The 23,201-nt window shown below is 42.5% G+C and overlaps 1 protein-coding gene across 14 annotated transcripts in view; it reads right to left on the reverse strand.

Annotated features, from left to right (window-relative positions):
- foxp2 (forkhead box P2) overlaps positions 1–23,201 on the reverse strand; it is an 893,115-nt gene that overhangs the window by 205,135 nt on the left and 664,779 nt on the right. The window lies entirely within an intron of this gene.

The raw sequence follows: 23,201 nt of genomic DNA on the forward strand, positions 1-23,201 counted from the left end.
AGAGGTATTCAAGATCCTGAGGGGTATGGACAGTGAGAAACTGTTCCCATTCAAGAGAACATCAAGAACTAGAGGGCACAGATTCAAAATAATTGGCAAAAGGAGTAAATGTGATGTGAGGAAAGATTTTTTTCACACAGAGGATGGTTGTAGTCTGGAACAAACTTCTGGAAAGGGTGGTGGAGGCAGGTTCAATCGAGATATTCAAAAGGGAATTGGATTGCTACCTGAAAAGAGAGAATGTGCAGGTTACGGGGATAAGACAGGGGAGTGAGACTAGGTGGAATGCTGTTTCAGAGAGTCAATGCAGACTTGATGGGCCGAATGGCCTCCTTCTGCACTGTAAAGATACTGAGATACTGTGAGCCATCCCCCTTTGCTTTCGCAGGCACACCTGCCAAACAGCCAACGGAGTCCATGACCCAGGCCTCCAAGCAAGTGTCGAAGAAACCTCTGAAGAAGCATCTGAAGCCGCATCATAGTGCTCACCCACATGCTTCACCAGTGCAGAGGCACACACATCGATGAGACCTAGCTCTAGAATAGCCTCGGGATCACAATCCAGTGAGCACATCACACTTTCTGATTCACAGCACGCGGCAGCAGGAACCTCCTTGGTGTCCGGCACTCGGAGGACTGCTGGGGGACAGAAATTTGCCCAGTCCGAGTCAGATGACAAGCCTCTGGACTCGGCCATGTCACAGTTGCTGGAGCTGCAAAGGCAAGCTTGGGAACACTAGGAAGGGATGTCCGCTGCATTCCTCAGGTTGCAAGGGACGATGGAGGAGTCCGTCCGCCTTCGGGCTGAGGCGATAGTGCCGGCATGCCAACACACCAAGGTCAACACTGGTATGATGGCGGCCATGGAGATCGTGGTCCAGGACATCACTCCTGCACTGCTGTGCGGGCTGAACTCCATCGCTGATGCCATAGTTAGCATCCAATATTGTGTACGTGAGAGGGGTGTGGGGCAGCCAATCTCACTCCAGCTACCCATTCTCAAGGAGTCAGCCAGGGGCCCTTGGGCACCCATAAGGAGGAGAATCAGCAGGTGCACACCACATGGCCATTCATCCAGGAGACTCTGGGAGTGTCCAGCCCATCCGAATCCCCTCTTCCTGTGACCCTAGTAGCTTCAGGTCCACAGCTCGAGGAGGGTGCCACTGCCACACAGCAGGACCCTGAAAGCAGGTTGGGGTCCTCCAATTCTCAGCCCTCCAGGGGACGCCTGTCAAGATCATCACAGACAGGGCGTCACAGTCAGCAGGCTGCCTCCACCTCTGCTGTGGATGGGGAGCACCGAGGCTTAGTGGCAGGGTTAGGGAGGCTAAGAAGTTGCAGTTGCACAGCCTGGGCATGGGTGTTAATCACTTGTGCATAATGTTCACTGTTGTCAATAAACTCACAAGAATGTCTCCTTGCCTATGGCTCTTTGTTCTGATAAGCAGTGTTCATGTCACTCAGATGTGAAACCTTTCTGCACAAGGTAAATGCAGGTGTCTCAGTCCAGGGCCTCTTCCCTGTGCTTTGTGCAGCCTTCAGATCAAAGTGATGGCCTGGCCTCACACTCTCTGGACACAGTACTAATGCCTACACCTCAACGGTGCTCGTCATTGCTGCCAGAATGCCGTGGACAGGCATCACAGAGTTCCGTCATTCTCTCTGTGTGCTCTCAGCAACTTTAAGATGGGGCTGGCCCCCATCTCTTCAGCATCTGTGACCAGTGACGCTGTGCTCCTGAAGGGGTCAAGTGCTGAAGGTGGACAAAGGATCAGATGCCTCTGAAGTTTCACAGCTGCGTCTCTATGTTATGACCCTGAACACAGAGCACAAGCGACCTGCCAAACAGGAGTCAGACGTTCTCAGAAGCTATATGAAGAATGATGGAGTGTCCTCACCGCGTGTAGTCATCATCCTCCTGCAATCGAGCGACGATTAGGGCCTCCACTGTGTCTCCGTGACAGGAGCATTATCACAGAGGGTATGTGCGCTGCCATAAGCCAGACTGGAGTCAAACATTCATAGATGCAATGTGGGGACCTCACTGCATGTCCCCTCCTCACTGCATGTCATCCTCCTCCACAAATCTAGCAGCTAGGGAGGGCCTCCCGAGCACACCTGTCCCATCTGGTTAGTGCGAAGACCTCATCACCGTCATTGTCGCCTTTGAAGACCTCCTCACCCTCATCATCGTTAGCGTCCTCCTCATCGGAGGAGACCTCCAGCCCCTGTATCTCCTCCTCAGCCAGCTCATCTCCCCGTTGCAGCGCCAGGTTGTAAAGCAGCAGGTGACGACAATGCATGACACCCTCTATGAACTGTATTGCAGGGCTCCACCAGACCGGTCCAGGCACCAGAACCTCATTTTCAGCATGCTGATGGTTTGCTCCACCAAGTTGCGAGTTGCAGCATGAGCCTCGTTATACCTTCACTCTGCTACAGTCTGAGGCCGCCACATGGGTGTCATCCGCTATGTCCTCTGCTAGTAGCCCTTGTCACCGAGGAGCCAAACCTGAGGCCTCTGTGGACCCTGGAAGATGACAGGGATCTGTGACTGACTGAGAATGTAGGAGTCATGGCACATTCCCTGGAAACCGTGCGCAGTGCTGCAAGATGAGTTTGTGGTGGTTGCACACCAGCTGCACATTCACCGAATGTAATTCCTTGCAGTTGACATAGATGACTGTGTGTTGTGACAGAGATCTGCGCGCCACGTGAGTGCTGTCGATGGCACCCTCCACCTGTGGGCAAATCCAATTGCTATTGCATCCTGGCTGTCCTGGTCCTGGGCGAAATGCACAAAGGTGTGTGCCCTCGCAAAGATGGCATCCGTGACCCCATGGATGCATTTGTGGGTGGAGGCTTGTGATATCCCATAGAGGTCACCTGTGGAGCTCTGAAAGGAGCCACTGGCGTGGAAATTGAGCACTGCCGTCACTTTCACAGCCACTGGCAGTGGATGTCTTCCATGTCCACTTGGCGCCAAATCCTGCAGTAGCTGGCAGATGTGACTGACAAGTTCCCTAGACATGCGATGAAGCGTTGCTAAAAAAAAGAAAATAAAGAAAATAAAAATGTGATAAAACCTGTCCCCTCATGTGACAATTTATTAATTCCATTATCCCACATGGTCACATAAGCAGGGACATGTTATTAATTCAATTGTAAAACTTTTATTTTATTTTTATTTGCTTTTGGAAACCTCATCCAGCCTGTGGATGAGATTTCCAAAATGCAAAGGCCACTTGGCCTTTTCGCCTGCCCGCCAACCATTAGTTTGGACAGGCAGCGAAACATTTAGGTTATTTGATTATTTAATGGCCTTAACAGGCCTCTTAATTGTCAGTGGGCATGCTGCTGACTCTGGTGTGAGCCTGCCGATCGAACTATTACATGACTGTGCATTGACATTGGCATGCTCGGCGAACATCAACACGCGTCGTTTCACACCGCCGAAAATTTCTGCCCTTAATTTTCTAAATTCCAGAGAATACAGCTCTAGTTTCTGTAATCTCTCCTCATAATGTAACCCTTTTGAGTCATTCTGCTAAACCTACACTGCACTCCCTCCAAGGCTATATCCTTCTTAAGGTATGGTGTCCATAACCGCTCACAGAACTCCAGGTGTGGACTATAATCAGGGCTTTGTATAGCTGAAACATAACTTCCAACTCCTTGTATGCTACTCCTCTAGTATTAGATTAGATTTTTGATTATTTTCTGTATCTATTCATGACATTTCTGGAAGATAACAGATACCAATGCTGGTCTACATATTGAAAGTAAAATGCACCAACCCTGCCTTTTCCTTTCTGCATATGTAATAGTTAGCCCTGCAATTATATCCTGAGAACAACAGATTTATTAATGTGCATTTGAAACATGAATTAACCCTAATTTTGCCCCTCATTTTCATTGTTATCACCATGACTCTCATGCTGTACGACTGAGAACATGGCAATTTTCATTACAAATTGTATCACAAGGAGGACAACAATAAGCTGACGAACAACCTAAACTCATCATAAACTGTAATGCTCAACGCACTGCTGAAATCAACTCTGCATTCAACAGGGTTAATTTTCAGTGGCCTTGCCTGACATTAATGAGACAGTAACACCTTAAAATATGTTTGGTAGCCTTACCACCCTGTTTAGTGCGGTGCCATTTTCAAAGGGGCCGAGCCTACCGGCTGTCCAGTGCATGTGCCTGCCTGAATCATGCAATAGGCCCCTTTTAATATAGAAATCAGGGTCCTATAACATGAAAGGACCCTGACTTACATTTTAGTGCAGACCCTAATGGGAGATGGAAAATAAGAAGTTTTGAATTACTTTTGTTGCCCCCATATGTTCCTTTGGGGCCAAAACAAATCGGGGCCACTGCCACCTTGGAAACTGCAACTTCCGTGATTGCAACGCTTCCCACCTCAACCCGCCCCTGCATCCCCCCCACCCCCGGTTCCCACTGTGCCATGTTGAATCTGGCAAGCTGCGTCAGAATACCTCATTGGCACTCTGTAGCTTGCTTGACAAGTGTAAATAAGACTGGAGCCTAAAAGCCACCGGTATGGGCAGCCAGTCAACCAACCAAAAGCCAACATCTATCCCACCATTACCAAACACAAGATAAAAGATTTGTTTGTGTAATAAAGGTAATTGATACCAATTGCAGGGGGGTGGGGGTGCATTTTGACTTTGTGCAGTAGTGTCAAAGGCTGGGAGCCCATTTATATTTCTCCTGATTTTTATTTCCATTGAAGGGAACATTTGGAAAGAAAAGTGGGAGAATGGGTCTAATTGGTTAGCCTTGTCAAAGAGTCAAGGGCCTAATAGCCTCCTTCTGTGCTGTAAGATTCCATGATTTTACATACTACAATCAAATGCTTGATTACACAACTACCTTGGCATGACATTTTCACCAGCTCAGCCTGTTCTACTGAGCATTTGGCCATCTGTATCGCTTACTTTTCTAACTCTTAAACTTATTCCAAACACATAACTATTTTTTCTAAGATGTGAATCAACAAAGCACTTTAAACAGTTTGAACTTTTTTTTTCACATATTATACCATTTATAATTTCAAGTATTGCACTGTCTGGAACCATTCTTCCCTGGCACTGCTCTGACACAATGTTAAAGGGAAATGAATTCACAAAAGTAAGTTAAGTCACATAAAATGGTACAGTACATCCAAAAAAATGAAACATGGCTTAGGTGTTTGCTATTATAGGATTAACAGCCCAGCCATTCATCAAGGGCTCTAATCATGAACAAAATGTATTTTAAGGCAACAATTTGTGACAGTACTCTATGTTTAAGTTTAAAATATAAAAGTGATACATTTTAGGTACCTATGGTGTTACTATCAACCCTGAATGTGCTGGGAAAACGGATGGCCATCTACCTCAACACAGTTTAAAGATATCTTTGAAGATCAATAGCTTGGAAATGGACAGTTGGCAGCATGAGCAGACAAAGGTACACAACTATTAAAATAGTAAATGCAGGAATACCAAACTAATGCATTAATATTTTCTCCATTAATATTTACAATTATTTTTCAACTTGTAACATTAAATAACCGTGTATAAATTTCTAGTATGAGCTTGAAGTTGAACAATGTTTATATTAACAACATATTTTTCTATATTCGACACTGTGGCAAACAACTCAATTCATATTAAAATGTATTGTCACATTATTAAAATATCATTTCATTTCTTGCATATGATGTAATAGCTAAAATGCCAACAGCTAATAACTAAACAGCTCATATCCTATCAATAAGGGTATTGTGGTGCGGTGGTGCACATAACTTGGCAATAAAATCAATAGATTATAGTTCTTTACTGTGTTGGTTTATACTCAGAGGCGGTCATAATCACAAAAGAAATAAAAATTAAAATGGATCATGGAAAATTAAAATTACAATCATATTTTCCTTAGTAAAGGTAGAATTATAAAACATTTTCCAAAGTCATTATTGCAGTTTTTTTCTTTTCCACATTTCAATGTATTTTCATTGAAAATGGTAAAAGGATAATGGAATTATAATAAAATGTTCAACAATTTCTTCCCTGGATTGAAAATTCTACTACTAAATTTCATTACAACTTTGGCCTTATAATTCTACTAAAACTAGGTGATGTACTCATTAACCTCATTTTGTTTTTAGTTCAGATAGAACAAAATAGCTTTCTGTACATAGACATCCGTTAGCTCATACTTCTTCCTACACAAATTATGCACGTAGTTAACAACATTCAAATTATTATTTACTTCAAATTTATACACAATAAGCTCACTGTACAGATTGTGTTAGCTTTGATATTGACTGGGCTTCACCCAATTCATACACATAAAACAAATGCAGACAACTATTAACCAGTATAGACTCTCACTGAACACAAAGACCTGCATTCAACTTTGTGCCCAACATTTTGCATTGTTCAATGTATAGAGGTCAAGCTTGAAAAAGCACATTGTGACATATGCATTTCCAAATTTAAAATGATTGGAGAAGTTAACTCCCTGTTTGGTGGACACACAGTAGTAGCAGAGTTAAATTTGAGGTGATTGACTTTGAGGTGCATCTGCTTCTCACTCCCACACACAAACACGCACTCACACACTCTCTCGCTCCCATGCACACTCAATCACTCTCACACACTCTCTCTCACTCACACACACTCACTCACTACCCCTCCCACACACACACTCTCTCACTCCCACACACACACACTCACTCACTCCCACACACACACTCACTCTCTCACCCCCACAAACTCACTCTCACTCCTATACACACACTCACGCACCCTCTCACTCCCATGCACACTCACTCACTCTCATTCCCACACACACACACACTCACTCCCACACACACACACTCTCTCACTCCCACACACACACTCACTCACTCTCACTCCCACATACACACTCACTCTCACTCCCACACACACACTCACTCTCTCACCCCCACAAACTCACTCTCACTCCTACACACACACACTCATGCACCCTCTCACTCTCATGCACACTCACTCACTCTCATTCCCACACACACACACACTCACTCCCACACACACCCACTCCCACACTCACTCCCACACACACACATACACTCGCTCACTCCCACACACACACACTGATTCCCTCACTCCCACACATTCACTCTCTCACTCCCACTCACTCACTCTCTCACTCCCACACAGACACTCACTCACTCTCTCACTCCCCACCACACACACACACACACACTCTCTCTCCCCCACATACACACACATGCACAGCTCCCACCCCCCCACCCCTCCCCCCCACACACACACACACACACAGTCTCTCTCACAGACAAACAAACACACTCAAACTCCCACATGCGCCAGTCAGCCTCTTCCCCAGCCAACTCCTCCGACCTGGGGTTCTGCAGCATCTCACTCCCAGGCCTCGCAGTCAGCCTCTCCTCCCGGGGCCCTGGCACTCATGTTCCCGCTCCTCTGGTTCCCCACTCCCTGGGCCCTGGCGCTCGTGTCCCCGCTCCCTGGGGCTCTGGTACTCTGGTTTCCCACTCCCTGGGCCCCGGCACTCTGGTTCCAGCTTCCCAGCACTCATGTTCCCACTTCCTGGCACTCGTGTTCTCACTCCCCGGACCTGGCACACGTGTTCCCCCGCCAGCTCCCCCAAAAGAAAACCTCTTTCCAGCAAACTCACCGCCACTGGTGATTGCTGCTCCTCCAATCAGAGACTGTTGCTCTCCCACGTTTGCTGCTGATAGGCTCAGCAGTGAGCCTATCAGCAGCAAGCACAGGAGAGGATCGGCCGATGACTGGAGGAGCAGCTCTTTGCAGAATTTTCCATTCTTGTTTGACTGGCATTTTGAAAACTGGCTCTGGGCCCCACACAGAATTGCTTCAGGGGCCACATCTGGCCCACAGGCCACTGTTTGGACAAGCCTGACATAGGGCCCCAGCACATCTCTGAGGGCCCACTGGATAAAATGTGTACCACAGATACTCTGGCCAGTGAAACATGGCAGTTTAGAGAGGAAGGTTCTGAAAAACAGAGGTCTAAAATTATATTTTGTGGGGCTAAGAGGAGCATATGTGCTTTGGGGTAAGTACCTAATCAGCAGATGTAAATGACACCCTGCCCTCAAAATAGTCCAGGTCCAGGAGGGACCGCCTTAACGCTTTTTGGTTTTCCAACACAGTAACAGAAAAGGCAAATCAGCATCCAAAATGCACACTACAATAGTTTGGTAGGTACCTTTAGTTCATGCCAGTGAATTAAAACAGTCATTATAGAGTTCTGCAGCTTTAAAGGAAAAATCTAGGTTATAAGTAGTACTTGTTTACAATTTTTCAACTTCCTAACTACCAGAACAGAAAAATGCTTTTAAGTTTCATGATTTTCACTTACTGAACAACTGTAATAATCTATTATAACAACTGGGTTATGAGCATTATCCAGTAACAGGATAATTTAATCATACTGGCTACTGATAGTAATCATTCAGATACTTAGATAAAATCTTAAATATAAAGCATACATTCAAATTTTGAAAGTACAGTTTATCTGTGTAACTTTGTGATTGTTCTGGAGGTTGCTGATGTCAAACTGCACACAAGAAAAAACAGCTATGGGCAGAATTTTATGGGGGAGGGGCTGCGTATTGCTCACTCCCACATAAGGAAAGTCGGTGCTGCTTTGACCAACGCTCAACAAGCTTGTCCCACAGTAATAACAAGTGGCCTTAAGCAGGCAAGGGTCAGGCTTCAGCCTCTCAATGGGAGGAAGTCCTGTCCTCGAGAGCTGCCGGCCAATCGATTGGCCTGCAACTCTAGCAGTCCCAGGAGTGCCGGAAGGCAGTCTTGGGCACTGCTGGGACTCCAAGCAGGCCCAGGAGGAAGAGCAATGGCATCCAGAGTGAGGTAAGTCATGGGTTTTTAGGGTGAGAAGGGATCGGGCAGTCTAGGGAGTGGGGGGTGGTGGTGGAGGTGTGGGGGGTGGTGGTGGAGGTCTGTTTTTGGAGGCCAGGTGGGAAGGAACAAAGGGGGGAGGGTAATACCTTGGGAGGGGGAGGGGAATTGCGCACAGGGCAACCCCCAAATTATGTAATGCCCGTTCCTTCCTTCCTGCCTTTTAACCAGTTGTATTAAAAAAATGGCCTACCCATCCCAGTCCACCTGCCCATGTCAACTGTATTATGGCTTGGGCAGCATAATACATGGGTCAATTGGCTTGTTAACAAGCTCAATTGCTCATTATCTTTTTGAAAATGGTGGGATGGCAGGCTGCTGATTTCAGCACTTCCCCATCCACTATATTATGGGGGACAGCTCATGGGTGGGTGGGAAGGCGGTGGGCTACCCACCCATCATATTTTACATGCAACCCCCAGCTAAAAACACACGGGGCCATAAAATCCATCCCCATCGTTCTAATGGACAAAGAGTACCAGTGATAGAATTGATTAAATGTTCAGCCAACTTTCAAATTAATTTATATGATCCTAATCTCTCTAATATATTTCAATGCCTAAATTCTTGGTGAATTTATTTCCAAAACCTTTACAGTGCTGAAGGAGGCCTTTCGGCCCATCAAGTCTACACTGGCTCTCTGAAAGATCATTCCACCTAGTGCCACTCCCCTGCCTTATCCCTGTAACCTTGCACATTATGGGCAGAATTTTTCCCTAGGTTGGCGGGCTGGCCCCATTGGCCAAACTCTGCCGCCGAAGCGGGACCTGCTGCCATTTTAAGTGGGCAGGCCGATTAAGGCCCACCCAGCAGCCTGCCCGACAGGAAGCGCTATGCGCTTCCTGTGCAGGGAGGGAGGGATTCCCCAACTGTCAAAGTGCGCTCTTTCGCGCGCTCCCTGAGACTAAGTGCTGTCTCAGGGAGAGCGCCGAAAGGTTTACAAACTTAAAAAATAGACAAATAACAAAATTATTAACATGTCCCATCTCGTGTGACATATGAAATATGACATAAAATTTATTAAACATTTTTAAAGAGGACATGAAACCTCATCCCGCCAGTGGATGAGGTTTCATGTTTTTTTCTATTGCCCGCTGGGGTTCCTGGCCTGCCCGCCAGCCTTAAGGTTGGACAGGCAGGCCCTTTAACTACCTTAATTATCCTGTCAATGGCCTTAATTGGCCATTGACAGGTCGGTGGGCGGACAGTGATTTCGTTGTCCGCCCGCCTTCCTCATTATTTAAATGGACCGGGATGACGTCGGGGGTTCCTCCCGACGTTATCCCGCGTCACTGTCCCGTCGGCAAGCGGGCCCTGCCCTCAAATCACCGATGAGCAAGTTCAGGCCTATTTCTTTTCAGATAGCAATCCAATTCCCTTTTGAATACCTCGATCAAACCTGCCTCTATCACCCTTTCATGAAGTTCATTCCAGACTCCAACCACTCTCTAGGTGAAAAAATATTTCCTCACATCACATTTACTCCTTTTGCCAATTATTTTGAATCTGTGCCCTCTAGTCGTTGATGCTGTCTTGAGTGGATACAGTTTCTCACTATTTACCCTGTCCACACCCCTCAGGATCTTGAATACCTCTATCAAGTCTCCTCTCAGCCTTCTTTTCTCCAAGGAAAACAGTCCCAACCTCTCCAATCTACCCTCATAGCTGCAGTTCTTCATCCCTGGAATTATTCTTGTGAATCTCCTCTGTACACTCTCTAATGCCTTCATGTCCTTCCTCAAGGATGGTGCCCAGAGCTGGATTCAGTACTCCAGATGAGGCCTAACTAGTATCTTATACAAATTCAACATGACCTCCTTACTCTCGTACTCAATGCCCCTATTAATAAAGCCTAGGATACCATAAGCTTTATTAACTGTTCTCTCAACATGCTCTGCCATCTTCAATGATCTATGTACATATATGCCAAGGTTCCTCTGTTCCTGCACCTCCTTTAGAGTTTCTCCCTTTATTTTATACTGTCTCACCATATTCTTCCTGCCAAGATGGAGATCACCTCACACTTCTCTGCATTGAACGTCACCTGCCACTTGTCTGCCAAATTCATCAACATGTTTATGTCCTTTTGAAGTTCAAGACTATCCTCATCACAGTTGACAACATTTCCAATCTTTGTATCATCTGCAAATTTTGAAATCATGCCCTGTACAACAGTCTAGATCCTTTATATATATCAATATAAATATTTATATATATATATAAAAGTCTCTTTTTTACAGTGAAAACAGAAAGCTCTTAGTCTTTTCTTGTCCTTCTGCAAATCAAACAAAATTGCTTCTTTAACGCTAAGTTTTTTTGCATCCATTGTCTCAAAAATCAACTATAATGGTTCAAATTTTATGCACGCACAATAGATTTTTCAAGCTTATTCTTACCAAAATAACTTTCCATTCCTATTTTTATCTTAATTTCTAACTCCGGAACTTTTTGGGATATCCCATTCTTTACAAGCTAAATTTTAAATGGAAAGTTATCACTACCAAATCCAAAAATTCCTGATCATGGAGTTAAAAGTGTCCTAAAACTGTAAAACTTGGAGTACATGTGCTCCTGGACATGAATAGTGCATACTACAATTCCCCCGCGTCTAATGCTTTCGGCTTTCCTGAACTGTGTGCTGCCACTGACAGATCAAACAGTCGTAACACACCTGAATATTGGAGCGAGTGAAAAACTAAATAAGAGTACAGACAAAAATAGCAATATGGAAGAGTGTAAATTCTGATCACCACAACTAGCCACATAGATGAAGTCAAGGAGGCAGAAAAAAAACTGAAGGTTCATATGGCTTCATAGTGCAACTTACTGTTGGCCTACAGTGTTCCTGCCCAAAATGGATTGCAGCTTAATTCAAATATGACGATACACTGAAATACAGAGTAGAATGATTCTTCACCCATTAAGGATGGGATTGTGTTGGGAACTCCTTTCAATAATCTGGAGCAGTTCTAATGGAAGCTCCTTGCATTATGGAGTTCCTAAAGGGACAGGAAATTCTTAACTTTTTTAAGATTTCCAGATCTCCAGGACATTTTTTAGGCTTTTTTTAATGAATTTTCTCCACTGTGTTGCTTTAAATGTATTTATGGAATCTCAAGTAGATGAATCAATACCATCTTGTAATTCACAAGACAGCTGTTCGTAATTAAAGAATGCACAATAAAAAAAAATATGGAAGAGAGAGGGCAATGAGAAAGGAGTTCTGGCAATCCCATTTTTAGGGGACATCAGGGAACAACAAGATATCTGCGTGCAGGCCACAGAGTCCTGTAGCAGTTGGCAAGTCATAAAATTAATGATTGTCATTAATTTTGAAGTGTCCAAATATAACATTTCATGGTTTAAGTGATACAAGGTGAAACAAGTGAAGAGGGCACTCAGTAGAGTGCATACCTCCGTGCATAATTACGCAGCTCTTGCTTGCGGCTTTTCTCTGTCTGGTTGATGCTCTGTAACTACAAAGCTGAAGAAAGAAATCCTTTAAATAAAAGCTTCCATCTCACTGAGGAGGCTTCAGGCCAATCCACATCCAACAACCTGCTCTAAAAACTCTGTTCACATTTTTACAGTTGTAACAAATCGCACCACAGCTAGTTCAGACAATCCACATCATCCCAAAACAATCAACAACATAAACAACCCACAACATTCTTAAAAAAAAGTCAACTCATCCGATCTCCCAATGTTCTTTCAATATTTTAAAAGATTCCAGGATCTGATCCACATCTCCACCACAAATGAATCAGTTCTTCCTTGGGCCATAGCCTATTTGTGTACCAAGTTTTGTTGAAATCCGTCCATTAGTTTTTTTAAGATATATTGCTTACAAACAAACAGACTAACAAACAGGGGTGAAAACATTACCTCTGCCCACCTTCATTGGTGGAGATAATAATGCATGCCATGGAGATTAGCAGGCATCACAGTAGACTGCTACACCTGTCATTAAGCCACTAACCATATCAGCAGTCCCTGACGCCTCTCCTCAGCCATGACTAAAACAAACTGACTCTGCAGACTGCATATCAGTAGGGAGGTAGCTACACAGTTTTGCTATGTCCCTTAATGTTTAAATCCTGACCTATATCATAGCATAGGTGTCAGCTGCAGTAAATGTAAAGCAAGTAGGTGGCTGATGCACTGGTCAGCATATCTAACACTTTTTTCCTCTCATATTTAATAGCAACAGCAGCATAACATTGCTGTCTAATGTCACCAGGTTGGATTTCCCAAAAAAGAAGCAACATTGTTGGCAGCCATATGACTATCTGTGCTCTTCTTCTACCACCACCACTTGGCCCTCTTTGATTCATCTGATGCTACTTCCTCAAACTCATTAACTGTATCCTCTGGTATGTGTCTAGGTCTTTTGGATGTAGGGTGCCATGAGGGGCTGTCTTGTCCCACACTGTTGGCAGGATATCAGGCCAACTGTATAGGCCTATAACAGGAAAGAGGCAAATGTTAGAACATTGATGCCAGAACACACCGTTGAAACTGAGATTGAATTACAAGACATTGGTTCGGCACACTTTTTTCCAGTGGAACTCCTGAAAACTAAGGCTAATGCAGTTCAAAAGATCAAGGTATTTCAAGTGCACATTACATCCAGTGGATTGAGTTTCCATAATCTTTTGCAGTAATTTAAAAAGCTCGTGCTAGAAATCGGGCCCACCCACAGAACTGGTTATAGCTCTAGATTGAATTAATCAGCATGGTGCATTTCTGTTAATTGTGCCTGTTTGACGGCCTTCAAGGGGGCACTTAAAATTAAACCTTTTGTTAGGCACAAAGACACCAATAAGAAACTGGCCAACAAAACTAATAAATTGTTCTGTATAGTTTATTTTTATAAGTAATTTTCAGTTATTTAAAATCAGGTTACTCAGCTGGTGGACTGGTCATTGACTAAAATTGCTTATTTTTCGTGTTAAACACATTTTACTGTATTAATAAAACTGTTACTGTTCATATATATAAAGGCATACTTTGAATGCAAAATTAAAATAAAAACTTTCTTAAACACTACCGAATTGCCATGGCTAAGTTTGTAGCGCTGTTGCCTCTGAAGCACAAGGTTCCAGGCTCAAGAACCACTCCAGGGCTTGAGCACAAAAATCAAGGCTAACACTTCAGTGCAGTACTGAGGGAGTACTACACTGTCAGAGGTGCCATCCTTCTGATGAGGCATTAAACCGAGGCCCCATCTGCCTGATTGGATGTAAAAGATTGCACGGCACTATTTTGAAGAAGAGGAGGGGATATATCCCTGGTGTCCCTGCCAATAGTTATCCCTCAATCAACATCACAAAACACAGATTATCTGGTCATTATCACAGCAAGTCTCTCTTTCTTGTTTGCTTTTGGTTCATGAAGATGTTACATTTGACGATATGCAAATATATTGGGTGGAAATTTGAACAAAAATAACTTCTGAAAACTAGCACTATTTTGAGTGCAATTTGTGCTTGGCTTGCCAAATGCTCCCAAAGCAGAAATTCTACCCCAAGGTTTTTAATACGTTTAAATATCTTGAACCTTTGGGAAGTTTGAAACTATTTTTAACCCCAAATACAGCCATCTACCTTTAATTGGCTACATTTCTATAAACCTTGACAACAGCCATTTAATGACTAATATGTGAAATTCATACAATATATGAACATGAAGCAGGAGTAGGCCATTTGGCCTCTCGATCCTGCTCCGCCACTTAATAAGATCACGGCTGATCTGATTGAAACCTCAAATTTGCATCCCGCCTACCCCCCGGTAACCTATCACCCCCTTGCTTACCAAGAATCTATCCACCTCTATCTTACAAATAGTCAAAGGCTCTGCTTCCACCGTCTTTTCAGGAAGAGAGTTCCAAAGACTCACAGAAGAGAAAAAAATTTGCCTCATCTCCGTTTTAAATGGGCGCTCCTTATTTTTAAACAGTGACCCCTAGTTCCAAATTCTCCCACAAGAAGAGACATCCTCTCCACATCCATCCTGTCAAGTTCCCTCAGGATCTTGTATGTTTCAATCAAGTCCCCTTTTGCTTTTCTCAACTCCAGCGGATATAAGCCTAGCCTGTCCAACCCACCCATTCCAGATATTAGTCTGGTAAATCTTCTCTGAACTGCTTCCAACGCACTTACATCCTTCCTTAAATAAGGTGACCAATACTGTATACTGTACTCCAGATGTAACTTCACTAGTGCTCTGTATAACTGAAGCATAACCCCACCTACTTTTGTATTCAATTCCCCTCGCAATTAAAGATAACATTTTATTAGCAGGTACTTGCTGTACCTGCATACTAGCCTTTTGCGATTCATGCACTAAGACACCCAGATTCCCCGTTCCTTTGGTAAACTCCCAATACCAAATCCAATATGAATGATTTGGCTTGCCTTCAAGTCATTCTGTGAAGTTGGTCTAGGAGGCTGCTGAAAGTGATAAAATTGCTCTGCATCAGAAAATCAGTCCTAGAGTCAAAGATAAGCAAAGTGGCTCTATTAAAATGAACTAGTAGCATTTGGTTTGAAAACATACAGGTTCCACCACGATTGTTTCCATTCTTGTTGTCACCAGCATTATTCATCAGATCAATGCACTATTTCTACATGTGGAAGGAACATATGTTACCAGTGCTACCAAGTCCATTCCCTAGGCAACCAGGACATTGCTGTTGCTACAGAAGTCTCTGAACAGTATGTCCCAGCTTTCTGTCAGTAAACTGGTGGTCTTGTTCGTTTATTTGCTTTATATTTGCTGCTACCTTTCACTTCTCCATACTCAGCAGTCATGCAGAAACTCAACTGTAAGACTGGTATAGGCCTGGAATGTGTGGTCTGCGAGGGCATTGACCTCCAAAAAAGCTGCCCACAAAGATCTAATGATCACTATGATGTGGTTTTCCCCTTTCCCATAGGCAGTTTCAATCTGATGCCAAGTAAAGGAAATCTCTTGACGTATAGTATCAATGATGTAAGCAAGCATGTAAGGAGTCAATCACATTCAGATAATCACACACAGCAAATGTGGAAGATTTAATATCCTTCACTTTTACTTTAAATTTTTAGATAGTGAAATAAATGATTATGATTGGATTAAGACAGAAACTAAAATACAAATGAAAAAGCCTTTAAAAAAGACAAAAATAAAAATTTGAGTTTTTTTTATCATTATGGAGAAATGTGATATTCCAGAAAAATAAAGTTAGCTTTTCAGGTGTTTAAAGTGAAGTTACTATACCATTAAGAACCTAGTTTCACCAAAAGGGTTTTTTAACAGCAAGACTAAAGCTTAAAAGTGGAAGCTCCTGTCAACTCAAATCGACTTCCACTGCTTGCAGTGTGCTTGGGAACCTCAACAGTGCATCCTCTGGAGAAGGGTAAAATTACTGACAGCAACTCTGGATTTCCATGCTATTCTGTGCTCGTGCGGACTCTAGACATTTCTGTTAGTTTCATTGGAGTAATGATGTTGAATGCCTTAACTACATTACTAGTCATTATTACAGAAAGATCTGGGCTATAATTTCTGTGTTCTCCACCCCCACCCCACCCCACCACACAGATTTACAAATAAGCAAACATTAATTTTGAAGTACCTTGTTTTTAGCATCGCATACATGTGTTCTCTAAGCAAGATATAGAAAAGGGACAGTGATATATTGAAATAAACCATGTGGGGAAATTATTTCCTCTCTGCCAGTTTTTGTGAAAGAAAAGGAATAATATTGGATGAAAACGTTACTGAGTTGTTCATCAATATTTAGCTCTACTGCAAGGTTTTTCATCTCTAAATTACAGTAATGGACATAAGTGAAAGGTTGGATCAAAAAATCTGTTTTGCTTATTAAGACTTTGTTCAGGTTCTGAATGATGAATTTGTGAAGCATTCTGTAGCCAATAGCCAAATTAAAAGTGAGCAATTTCTTTTAGGTCTGATTTTGAAGTGCAGCGCGTCAGTGACAGGTGAATTGAATACAGAATTTGTTTTTTTCAGAGAGCACGGATGTAGCAGCCATTGGCAGGCATCTTGTAGAACGACAGGTTGGGAGTGCAGAAGCTAGAACAAGTGTGCAACCTCCACCAGGTGCTAACTCAGGCAGTAAATGTACCATAACAGTGAGCTACTTGGGCATAGCAAAGCAGTGAATGAGTACCCTCAGGAAGGTTGTGACTAAGGTGCACCACTTGATCCATAGAGGCAGGGCACCCATCGAGATGTATTACCAGTGGAGGTCAGCACTGCTTTTAATGTTGATGTGATTTGGTCCATCAAGGACAATTTCTTTCCTTCAGAATTGAAGAATCTGAGACTGTAAATTATAGTCAATGTGAATAAATTTTATCAAAGAAAATTCTATCATGCATCAAATTCTCTCATGACATACATAATGTTATTTGGGTAACCCTGCAATTTTCACTTCTACGACCTTACACATTACATTCTTGCTAACAGTTCTTTGTGTCGTTATTAATTTTCAACTATTAGTTTATATATCCCGTACTGTTAATTTGCAGCAATATTCATGGCTTACCTTTGTGCTCTTTAAGTTGTGTAGCATTTTCCAGGCCTCCTACTGTGTCCTCAAAGTTGCTAACAACATGTTGACTGCTCCTGTGAAATGTTGCCATGCTGTTGTTTCCCCCCAGTATCTGGGGGTGTTTCTCTCTGCAAGAACTGTACTTACAACCTCCATAACAAAGCTTTCTATAATTTCCTGGGACTCATCAGCAAATCATTTTTCTCAAATGTTGTTGAGTACTTTTCTCCTGCATGCTCAGTCATTGAGTAAATTCAAGATTTAGATCACTAGATGTTTGGATATTAAGGGAATCAAGGATACGGTGGGAAAGTAGAGTTGAGATCAATGGTCATCTTAATGAATGATGAAGCAGGCTTGAAGAACAGATGGCCTTCTCCTGCTCCTATTTCTTATGTTCTTAAATTGAACACACTTAAATTGGATATGAACTTTTGGACATTTGTACTGATTAATTGACTCACTGGTTGCTTCAGATGCAAGAAACATCATTATTACAGGTGCGCTATAAATGGTTGCTTATCATTTCTCTAAACAAAATTGCATTCTCAGGAATAGCACATTTCAAAATGTGTTTACTTGCCATAGTGTTAACAGGTTGAAAAACATGCATTTCTTGCAAGTTGAGGCCATATAAATTCAATATTCCTGTGACGATAATCAATTAGAAGCAGTGACATCACTCTATGGTTTAATTTACAGGAAATCACAAACTTTCCATAACATATCCTGGGTCTATATTTAAAAAATAGGCTTCAAAATTGAGAGTTTTCTTAGGACTTCTTGATGCATGTAACCTGATTCTCCTGCTGCATATTGATAAAAAGAGACTTCCACCACAGTTTCTCACAGCTATCTAGAGGCGACTTAATAAGGTGGATACCAGGACGATGTTTCCTCCTGTGAGAACTAGGGGACACAGTTTTAGAATAAGAAGTTTCTCTTTTAGGATGGAGATGAGGAGACATTTTTTTCTCTCAGAAGTCTGTGGAATTCTCTTCCCCAGAAAGCAGTGGAGGTTGGGTCATTGAATTTATTCAAGACTGAGTTAGACAGATTTTTGGTAGACAAGGGATTCTAGGGTTATGGGGGCAGACAGGAAAGTGGAGTTGAGATCACAAAGATCAGCCATGATATTATCGAATGGTGGAGCAGGATCAAATCATCGAATGGTCTACTCCTACTCCTAATTCCCATGTTCCCTTGTCCTATCTATTAAGTTGAAAGCAAGTAAGCTGAAGACTTAAAGAGAGGATTTTAAGAGTTCAGATGCATTAAGGATTCAGGTGTAACAAATAGAAAAATTCCCTTTTAAGTGTTAGGGTTACGATTTTTGTAATGAATGTGTACAGACAGCTCTCTGATTATTGTTCAAATTTAACTTTTTGGACAATTGATCTGTGGGTGTCTCCCAAATAAGTTAGTGTTTACTTTATATAGCATCAAAACGACCATAGACATGTGGTTATCAAGGAATCCAGAGCCATAAAACATGTACAAAAAATAAAAAAAAAACTATGGCCAGGATGTTCCCCCCGTTGGGTGGGGGGTGGGGGGGGGAGAGTTGAAGAGCGGGCGCGCAAAGGTGCGCCTCCAATTGGCGCCCCCAATCGGGGGCGCGCCGCCATTTTACATGGGCGGGCCAATTAAGACCTGCCCAGCATGATGTCCGCACGGAAGTGCTATGCGCTCCCTGTGCGGGCGGGGGGGGGAATCCCTAAACCCGAGAGTGCGCTCTTTTGCGCATGCGCACAAAAGAGCACACTCACCTCCCTGAGGCAAAGTGCTGCCTCAGGGAGATCGGCTCTACTGTCAAAAGTATTGGAAATAGAGAAAAAAATCCCTGACATGTTCCCTCCTGTGACACTGTCACATGAGTTGGGACATGTCCATAACTTATATAAAAAAAACTTTAATTAAATTTTTAAATACCTACATGAAACCTCATCCCGCCTGTGGATGAGGTTTCATGCTTTTTCTATTGCTCACCGGGCTCCTGGCCTGCCTGCCAACCTTAAGGTTGGATGGGCAGGTCCATTAATTACTTAAATGACTCTGTCAATGGCCTCAATTGGCCATTGGCAAGTCGGTGGGCGCACAGCTGATTTTGCTGAGCCCCCGCCTACCTGAAAATTTAAATCAGGCACAGTGACGTCGGGAATTCCGCCTGACATCTCCGCGAGTCATTTTACACGTCGGCAAGCAGGCTCCGCCCCCCGCTCGCCGACGGAAAAATCCTGGCCTATGTGTTACTGATAAATTGGCAAGAAGAACAAAGATACATGTGTTGAATGTAGAACATCATGCATATCATGAGGTTGACAAGGTGTGCAATAACTATAAGGTCAACTGATCCTACTATCAATCACTGTTGCTAGTCTACCACTACGGACTAAATTGGCCTGTTTTGCAAACCTAAAATTAATTTATCTCCAACAACAAAGTTTTCCTGGTCTCTTTGTAGCTGTGATAAAAATTAGGCATTTCTGTCCAGTTTTGGTTTAATGGCCATTTCCATAAATAAAGTCACGGATAGTTAGGCAGTTTCAAAAAGCTGAATGCGGTTCAGGTTCCTATATCAAGCTTATTTTGTAACAGTGTTGTCAGTTTTACCAGTTATTGGCTGGAGAGAGGAATAATTTAATCTTACATGATACTATGGGGTTGGTTCTGTTTGTAGATGACCATTAGTTCCTTGTTAAATTTGAGTCATGGGATATTCAAAATGCAGGTAGCCCTGATAACTTGTTCCTGGGATATGAAAGACTGCTTCCGACTGAATCAGAGAAGCTGGCTTGAAGCTTGCTTTATAGCAAGAAGAGAATCAACTTGAGAAGAGATTGGTCAGCTTGAAATTCCTGGAGAAAAACTGCCATTTCCAAGAAAAGTTTAAATCATTGTAGACTCACATGTGGCAAGACATTCCAGGAGGCAAAATAACTATATATATTTCAAAACTATTTCCAAAGATTTAGTTTAAATTCTACAGTAGTGATAATTTTTAAATTTTATTTTGTCTATTTGAAGAGTTAAATGATAGATTTTCTATTGCAAATATGTAATTATATTGCACAATCACTTGACTATTGATAGATTTCCTTAATATCATAAACCTAAAATAAGATCTATTGTGAATCTCTACACTCTCAAAGAATGGAGTAAAAACTTATGGAGGCATTGGATAATTTCAGTAGTTTAAAACATTTAGCACAATCTGTTGTTCATTTCACAGGCATAGAAAGTTTACTTAGTCTCATGGCAAAGATAGACACTCTTTTGGATGGGACTCAGCCATTAATAGTAATTTAACAAATAAGAACCCACAAGTACCACTTCCACAAACAATTATTTGCATGCAAGTCTGGAGACCAGTTGCTAACAAGATATTCAGTTGTGAGAACATCCCAATAGAACTCAATTCTGTGTCAAACACATGCATTTCCACCATAGATCATTACAACATATAAAAACACTTGGTACCAGTTTCCAAGTGTACATTGATGATACCCAGCTCCACCTCATTACCAAATCTCTTGACCCCTCCAATATCCCTAAATTGCCAAGTTGCTCGCCCGATACCAAGCACTGACTAAGCAGAAATTTCCTCCAACTAAATATTGAGATGACAAAGCCATTATTTTTGGTCCCTGCCACAAACTCCATCGCCTAGCCATCAACTCCATTCTTCTCATTGTGTCTCAGACTGAACCAGACTGTTCACAACCTTGGTTGTGAACATTTGACTCCAAGACACACTTCTGACCACATATCCACATCCTTACCAGGACTACCTAATTCCACCTCTCTAACATGGTCCTTGCCTCAGCTCATCTGCGGAAACTCTCATCTATGCCTTTGTTACCTCTAGACTTAACTAATCCAAGGCACTCCTGGCCAGCCTCCTATCATCCACTCCGCTAAATTTGAGGACATTCAAAATCGTGCTGCCCATGTCCTATCTTACACCAAGTCCTGTTCACCCCGTGTTCATTGACCTAGATTGGCTCAAAGCAATGCCTTGATTTTAAAGCGTTCATCCTTGTTTTCAAAGCTCTCCATTTCCTACCCCCTCCCTATCTCTGTAACCTCTTCCAGCCCTAAACCCCTTTGAGATATCTGTGCTCTTCCAATTCTGGCCTTTAATTCCTGATTTCAATTGTTACAAAACTGGCAGCCATGCCTTCATCTACTGAGGCCCTAAGCTCTGGAATTCCCTCTTTAAACCTCTCTGCCTCTCCTCTCTACATCTCTTTCATTCTTCAAAACATTCCCAAAAACCTCTCTCTTTGATCAAACTTTTGGGCATCTGTCCTTATGTGTCCTTAATATGGCTTGGTATCAAATTTTGTTTGATAATGCTCCTGTGAAGGGCCTTGGGATGTTTTACAATGATAAATGTGCTACATAAATACAAGGTTTTGTTGGTAGCAATTCCTGGTCAAATCCCCATCTTTAAACCTGTGATCCTGAGAGGCAATTGTTACATAAGATAAAAACAAAATACTGCGGATGCTGGAAATCTGAAACAAAAATAGCTGGAAAAACTCAGCAGGTCTGACAGCATCTGCGGAGAGGAATACAGTTAACGTTTCGAGTCCGTATGACTCTTCATCAAAATTTTGATGAAGAGTCATTTGGACTCGAAACATTAACTGTGTTCCTCTCCATAGATGCTGTCAGACCGGCAATTGTTTAATGCCTACTGGTGACCCAATTGAACTTAGCTAACTCAGCGCGGGCTGGGAACTTTCTGATCTGCATGTCTCAGGTAATCATTGGATAAATTGGCTGAGCCATCATGGAACCCCCAACTGATATTGCTTTATTTACAATTATAAATCCTTTGCACCAAATCTTTTATGTTGACCTGTTGCCCAAATATCCCAGCCGAACATTTATTTGGTAAGATCAATCAGTTTTTTTTGCACCAAATAATATCAGTCACATTTCATATTTTGAAAACTGCAATTATTTTGTTTTTGTACAGCTATAGTTTTGTTTAATGCTTAATAAGCAATGTTAATTCAGACTCAAGTACAATGATCAAGCAAATTACAATCTTTATCCAGCAATTTTGGTAGCAGGAAAGATCCCACACGTTTCTCTAAACAATTCTGTCAACAGTTTGATGCTCTCACTAAACACACATTCTATATGCCACTAGACCATAATTAGTTATGCAGGGGTGTGACTCCAAATGAAGGTGTTGGCATTGTAGCACTCTGTGAAAATATTAACTATGAGTTAACTCCAATTTTCTCTTCTCTAATTAAATGCACATGGTACTAATGAGCTAACCTACTGTTCCTTGATAGCACTAATTAGCTGAGAGGAGAGCACACTCTCACACTGCAATTTAAACCTAAAAATAAGGTTGAAAATATGCTAATTGCTGATGTAATTTAAAACAGAACAAGTTGAGGAAATTGTCATAATAAGGCGAATGGGCCACATTTTGGCAAGACAGCGAGCATTTCTTCTGTTCTTGTCTTGATGCAAAACAACACAAAGGAATGTTTTGATTGGTGTTTTGCAGGGTCAACAAAGTTCCTGTCTCTCCAAGTAAACAAGAAAAATGATTCAACTTGAACACGCATCAAGAACTGCAGTATGTAGAGCTACTATCTCATTGTACAACTCTATATAACACAATCAGATTA

Source organism: Cetorhinus maximus, chromosome 22, assembly GCF_964194155.1.
Source record: "Cetorhinus maximus chromosome 22, sCetMax3.hap1.1, whole genome shotgun sequence".
NCBI lineage: Eukaryota > Metazoa > Chordata > Chondrichthyes > Lamniformes > Cetorhinidae > Cetorhinus > Cetorhinus maximus.